Source organism: Corvus cornix, chromosome 20 (genome assembly GCF_000738735.6).
Source record: "Corvus cornix cornix isolate S_Up_H32 chromosome 20, ASM73873v5, whole genome shotgun sequence".
Lineage (NCBI taxonomy): Eukaryota > Metazoa > Chordata > Aves > Passeriformes > Corvidae > Corvus > Corvus cornix.
Genome location: NC_046349.1, coordinates 14,820,447 through 14,826,988, shown reverse-complemented (window position 1 = coordinate 14,826,988; position 6,542 = coordinate 14,820,447).

Below are 6,542 nucleotides of genomic sequence, written 5' to 3'. Positions count from 1 at the left end.
GACTTGTGTTCACGGACAAAACTTTGGGATCTTAGAATGTTAGTGAAAGCAACAGTCGGCTATAGCTGAGCCTTTCGGTACCGTCTCTTTTTAATACATCATACTTACAGAAGGGGCAAAGTTGGACAAAATATTTTAAAGGATCTTTTGTTACACTTGTGCCAATTTGTATTTGCTCTACTCTCCTCAAACTGTGAGGGAAGAATGTAGGTTTTAAGTATTGCTGGCTGGAGTATATGAGTGATACAGATTATGTAATGTGAATCAATGAAGAGAAATCATCATTGTTTAGAGATAAAATTAACTGAGTATGTAGAAAAGGCGATTTGCATTCATAAAACACTGAAGTTATTATCTTATTAATATTGGAAGAAGGTGTATAGGAAGGAAAGCTCCAATGTTAAATATTTGCCAATTAAGCCTTTATTTGTCAGTATGTAATTCAGTTGTGGGTAATTAATTTTTATTGCTGATTTTAGGGGTTCATTCTCTGTAATTCTCAGCTTGCTGAATTCAGCAACTCCTAAAGCTGGTGGCTTCTTTGAGCTGAGAGTCCAACCCTGGCCCATTTGATCTGTGCTTTGCCTAACTGTTAATGGAACGTGATCACAATGTATCTTTCAGCTCTTTTTTATTTTTTAGGTCAACATATAACCAGTAGAAAAAAAAAAAATTACCTCATGTTATGTGAAAGCTATGCGTGCACCAATTGATGTATTTATAAATAGTGATTGCAGACTAAATTTTAGCTTAATTTCATATTCTATTGTAGTTTGGATTTTTCTTTAGACAATATAAATATGACGACAGTTTTCTAAGTAACTGATTTACAGCTCTTCTGGAACAAATAATAATTAATATTCATAAATGTTTGCAACATTTAAACAGATGTAGAAGCCTGACATGACAGATATGTATACTAATTTGGAAATCTAAAAAAGCAAAATGCTGCCGTGACTCTGTCTTCCAGCATGAAGAATCCTGCTTTTGAAGTAGCTGTCCTCCCTGGCAAAACAACAACCTCTGCTAACGAGCATGTTTGTCTCTGCAGTACATCTGGTAATTTGCTCTTACCATGTTGTTATGGAGCAGTAGGGGCCCGAGCCATCAAACTTGTAATCAGTATGCTGCAGTTCATTTTACCCCATCTAAGTTGGAGGTAATTTCGTGTTACCCACCTTCTGTCCACCAGTCCATTCAGTGGGAGTTGAACAAATACTGGGTATTATTAATGCAAAATAAGAAGAGATCAATAGCCTCGGGAGCCTTTGCATCAGTCTGTAACAGAATATAACTGGTTTGGCACTTAGATCTGTACAGAGTTAACGTCTTACCTGCTGGAAAACAGGATCCCCCGCAGATATGGAAAAATTTGGATTGTTTGGCTGCCACAGAACATGTAGGCGTGCCATGCCATGGAATGACCTCTAAGCCTTTGGGGCTAAGCTCTGTGATGAATTGTTGGGTTTCCACAAGTTCCAGATCCTGCAAAGGTATTTCAGCTCAGGCACAGCATGAGGCTGAGTTGTCTACATTCATGCTATGCTGTGCTGAGTTAAGAAGCAGAACTCCCAGAACTCCAAGGCAGGAGGATATTAACTACCCTCTAGCAACAGCACTGCATATACTGCATATACTGCATATACTGCATATACTGCATATACAGCACACTGCAAACATGATACTTCCCTATGCCTGTTGCCCTTAATTGTAACTCTTGAATTTCCTACAGCTGTGAATGATGTTAGATGGCTTGTCCCTGGGAACAATATTGCATGGATTATTATAAGGCAATTGAGTTTCTGCCAAAACCAGATAGACAGGAGCTATCTTTATTGGAAGAATCAAAAGACAGAAGCTTTCCTACTCCCACTACAATTTGTCTGAAACAGAATATACAGCAGGCATTGCAGCAAGACCATAGGGGATAGCTGTAAAAAGTCATTCTTTAGAATCCATTTTTCCTTGGTGCTGGTTTACATATTCTTTATTGTATGTATGGCATGCATAATCTCACAGTAAACTCAGGGTAAACCTGTTGGTTACCATAATTTCATTACCATATATGTCACAGCAAGATTAAATTATATTAACTTCATTATTCACTTAATCTTACACCAATATGGTACCATTAAAATAATTATTTCTTCACAACATTTTGTCTATTACAAACTCTGCAGCAGTATCACTTAGCACCACAGACTACTCCTGCCCACATACAAATAGCCTGGCATGCGCAATACTTTGCCTTTTATTGTTTGGGTCCCATTTAAAACAGCAGGGAATTAATGGTAGCATTGCTGCTATTTCCAGTCCTGTTAGGCAACAAGCATGCATTGTCTGCTTATCCTTATAAATATAGGACCCAGACTGTTCCAAAAGGCAGTGCAGGAAAATTAGCCATTTACTACTGGAAACATGCACTGAATGCCATGTGAGGCCTCTCATCAGATGACAAAACTTTACCTGCTACATGTAGATTTGCATTTGAAAGAAAATATTCCTTATTCCCCTGTGTTTGTGTTCTGTTGCCATATCTGAGCTGAACACTGTGATGTTGTTTCTTGGCACTTCAGGTTTGATGTATTTGGGATCCAAATATATCCCTGGCACCATTTCAGTGGCACTGAAGTTTTAGCCAGGACCAAGTCAGTTCTTGCTATGTAAAAACCAAGCTAATAGAAAAATCCCTATGTCTCCTCCCCATCCCAAAATCAAATGCAGAAGAAAACACTTTAGCAGAGTTAAGATCACTTCTTGTGTAAGTGCTGGTGGGTATTACAGATGTTTTACCTCTGAACTGAAATACACATTAGAGAGGCTGGATCTAATTTTCAAATGAATGTACGAAAAATTCCTGCATTTTTGAGGCTTTGCTTCTGTTTAGGTCTGTGCATCACTATATCCTAAAAATTCTTTTTCCCTAGCAGTTTGGTTTATCTAAGTCAGTATATTTTGTATTAACAGAGGTTTTTCCTCCATCTTGAAAAGCTGGGATTTAAAAGCATTTTCCTCCCATTGGTCATTTGAGAGATCTCTAATGCAATTGCCCCATACCCTCCGGTTACTCGTTTCTCACCTGTTCCCACAGCTCCTCATTGAAGAGAACATGTCTAGGCAGAGGGGCAGAAACAGATACTTACATAGACTGGAGAGTTTTGCCATCTGTGGACTGTGTAGGCAAGAAATGTTCAAATTCAAGCATGGAAACGAAAATGAATACATGTTGAAAGGGCATAAAACTTAGACTCAAAAGTGATTCAGAAGGAGGTCAAACAAGGGAGGGGAGGTGATGAAGTATGATGAGGGAAACTGAATAAAGAGATTCAGCTTGAAACAAAGTATAAGACAAGATGATAGTGTTCTTGTTTGTCAGAAATGAACCAGAAAAACGTAGTCCTGAAAATGTTTGAACTGGACCCCACGTGAACCCTTCTGGAAGAAAATACTGCAGCACATCTGCACAGAATAATTCATAATATGATAATAATATATTCATAATCAATAATGAATTTTTGAGTATGAGCATCTTTCAGATTAGTATATATTCACTTTAATCCAGGTTGTAAAGTCATATATTCTTAAGAATATCACTGTCGAACTCTGAATTCCTATTTGAACATCCCTGTCAGTTTGTTTGCTTTGGTTTTGTTTTTTTTTAAAGACTGATATTTTATTTAGTACTGTGTAAAATAGGTATGCATGCATGATAGCCCCAACATATTCTTGCTAGGATCTGTCATCCTTGCCTAAAAATTCTGTGCCAAATGAAAACTGCTTTTGATTTTAATTTTTTTTTTAGAGGTGGAGTTAGATAATTCACTGCACTTGAGTTCAAACAAGAATTACAGAAAATGTTACAACTAATCTATACACACTGACTAGTACTGGTTTAAACAGTGTAACTATTTTTGTAGTGACTCTTATTTCAGATTTCTTTGATTAATATCCTTACTTTAAATATGTTTTTAACTAACTTTAAATGGTCACAGTAAGATGTGGACAGCTTTGAGCTCTGTTCACATTCTAAACTGGTTTGCTCATTGTGCAGATTAGTGAGGGACTGTTCTCAAACTAGCAAATCAGGTGGTTTTAAAGCACCAGGGCTAAGTTGAATCTTAAATTAAGCTTTTATAATATTGTCTGTGAACAAATTCTGTTCTGCTTTTGGTCAATCTGGACCTATTCTGCCTGTGCCTACATAGTGAAATGATTCTGCATTTAGAATAGCACTCCAGACCTCACCTGAGTAGAATGTGCTTGATTGTAGTAACTTAAATTGTACAAAAAAATATCTGAGTGATGTTGGTGTCCATCAATTTACTGTCTTATGTCTATTTGCTGTTCTTTAAACTCCTATCTCCCTATTAACTGAAAATTTGTTTGATAAGTCTATTGAGCTTGAAGGAAAGATTCTTAAAAAGATTACATGATGGAATAAAAAATACTGAAGCTTGCTTCAGAGAAAAAAAGTTGAGAGTGTTCTGCTGAGTTCATCTTTTACTGTGAGAAGAATGTTAAAGGAGCTCACAGGCTTGTGCAACGAATTTGTAAGAAATAAGGTGTTCAGAGTATTTTTGTCTCTGCATTTTCTCTCATGGATACTTTTCATGCAAGATTAAGCCATTAAATTGACAGAAGTGTTCTATTTAGTTAGGCTTTACCTATTAAATGGGAGGATTCACTGTATTGGTTGTTTCTGCTCCACGCTAGGACACAAGCACCATCAGGTTTATGCTGTTAAATGTGCAGTACCTGTGCATGCCATTGAGTTGAAATTTAGACATACTTTTCTATTTTAGTGAAATTCTTGCTACTGATTTGCTTTTAGTCGTTTGGTAGAAGTTCTTGCTACTAAATTATCTATTTAGTGAAACTAGTAGCAAGTAATCCAGAGGGGTGGTACCTATGTTTGAAGTAACAGTGAATTCATAAGAATGAGGACACCTTACCTGTTGCATATTTGAGTGTTTTCCTTCTCTAGCATCTGTAATTTTATGGAAAAGACTAATTGTTTCAGCAACTGTCTCTACATTTGAGTTTCCATGTTTGCATGTGAATAAACTGAATAAATCATAACTAAACTTGTTATTACAATAGTCTACATCAGGAGTTACTCCCATGTTTATTCTTGAATTTTAGCTAAGGCAGAGCATGAGTTTTAACTAAAAAGGATTATGTATAAAAGTATGTGTATGTTGCTGTTTAAGAGAGAAAGAGTAGGCAACAGGATGGTTCATTTTTTTAAAAGTAGATTTCTGAGTAGATTTCCAGAAATCAAACATTAATGTGAAATGGAGGTTACTGTGCTGTGCTGGCTGCACTCCATCCTCTCCATACACAGTCACATACTTCACCTGAACCTGCAAGAGCCATCATCTTTGAGAAGCCAGTGACTATAATTCAGAGTTTTTGTTATTACTAGAGAGGCAGGCATTTTTTGCTAAACAGTACTGAGTGATGTGTGGTGATTTTATGATCTTATCTGGGGATTAGGGAGTTGCAGCTAAACTCATTTACCTTAAGAGTCACATATTGGCCTCAAACCACAGTTCATGGACCATGCTGATAAAAAGCAAATTATTTTATTCAGTTCACATTAAATTCAAACTTCAGGCCCTGGAGACCTGCAGAAAGAATGTATTAACACTTATCTTACAGAGCTGAATCTTCTAGGAATAGCAATCCTTCAGCAACAGAGCAGAGAGAATGCCAAGGCTTTCAGGAGTATGGCATTTTGTCCTGAAGGAAGCACTGTGCTATGAACTAAATTTTGAATTTGGGGAGTGCAGTTTTCAGGGGATGTGTGTGCTGCTCCCAAAGGGTCACAGGAATAATATTTGCACACTAAAGTTAATTTAAATCTTAATTATTGCTGAAGATAAAACTGAAAGAGTGAAGTCCGTTTTTGTTACCTGAGAGAATCCCTTCGTATTTGAGTAGGTTATTTTCCCAGTGGACAGAATGAGAAGGGGTGGGTGGGAAAAGGGCCTCAAACAGAGGTTTTGACTGATTCTTAATAACTACACCCCACACCTTATAGTACACGTAGTAGCAGGTTAATATATTGTTGGTGATGTGTTGATTTAGAGCAAAGAAGCATTTGCCTGTCAAGTAGATCATATTTTTGTTGTACCATCGTTCAGTGACAATAGTGCACTAGAAGACATTGGAAAATTAAAACCAAATGATGACACACACAATGTGGAAATGGGTGAATGTATCACAGGGAGAAAGGAAGATACAGGAACTTTTTTCTAATGCCGAATCATTGTGGAGGAGTATATTCTGGATACCAGCAATGAAAGAGAGCACATTTTTCTCTGGAGTTATATGCTCATAAATATCTCCAATATTTCTTTGTACAATGTTTGAGTATTGTAAATTCACAGAAAGAAAAATAATGCACTTGTAGTGGAACAACAATAACCTAATTTTCTGCTACCCAAAAATCGGCATCAGCATGTACAAATCACTTTTCTCCCCACGTCTGTGCTAACCAGAAAGAGCTTTGATTTCACAGCTGGTCACCACTACAAACT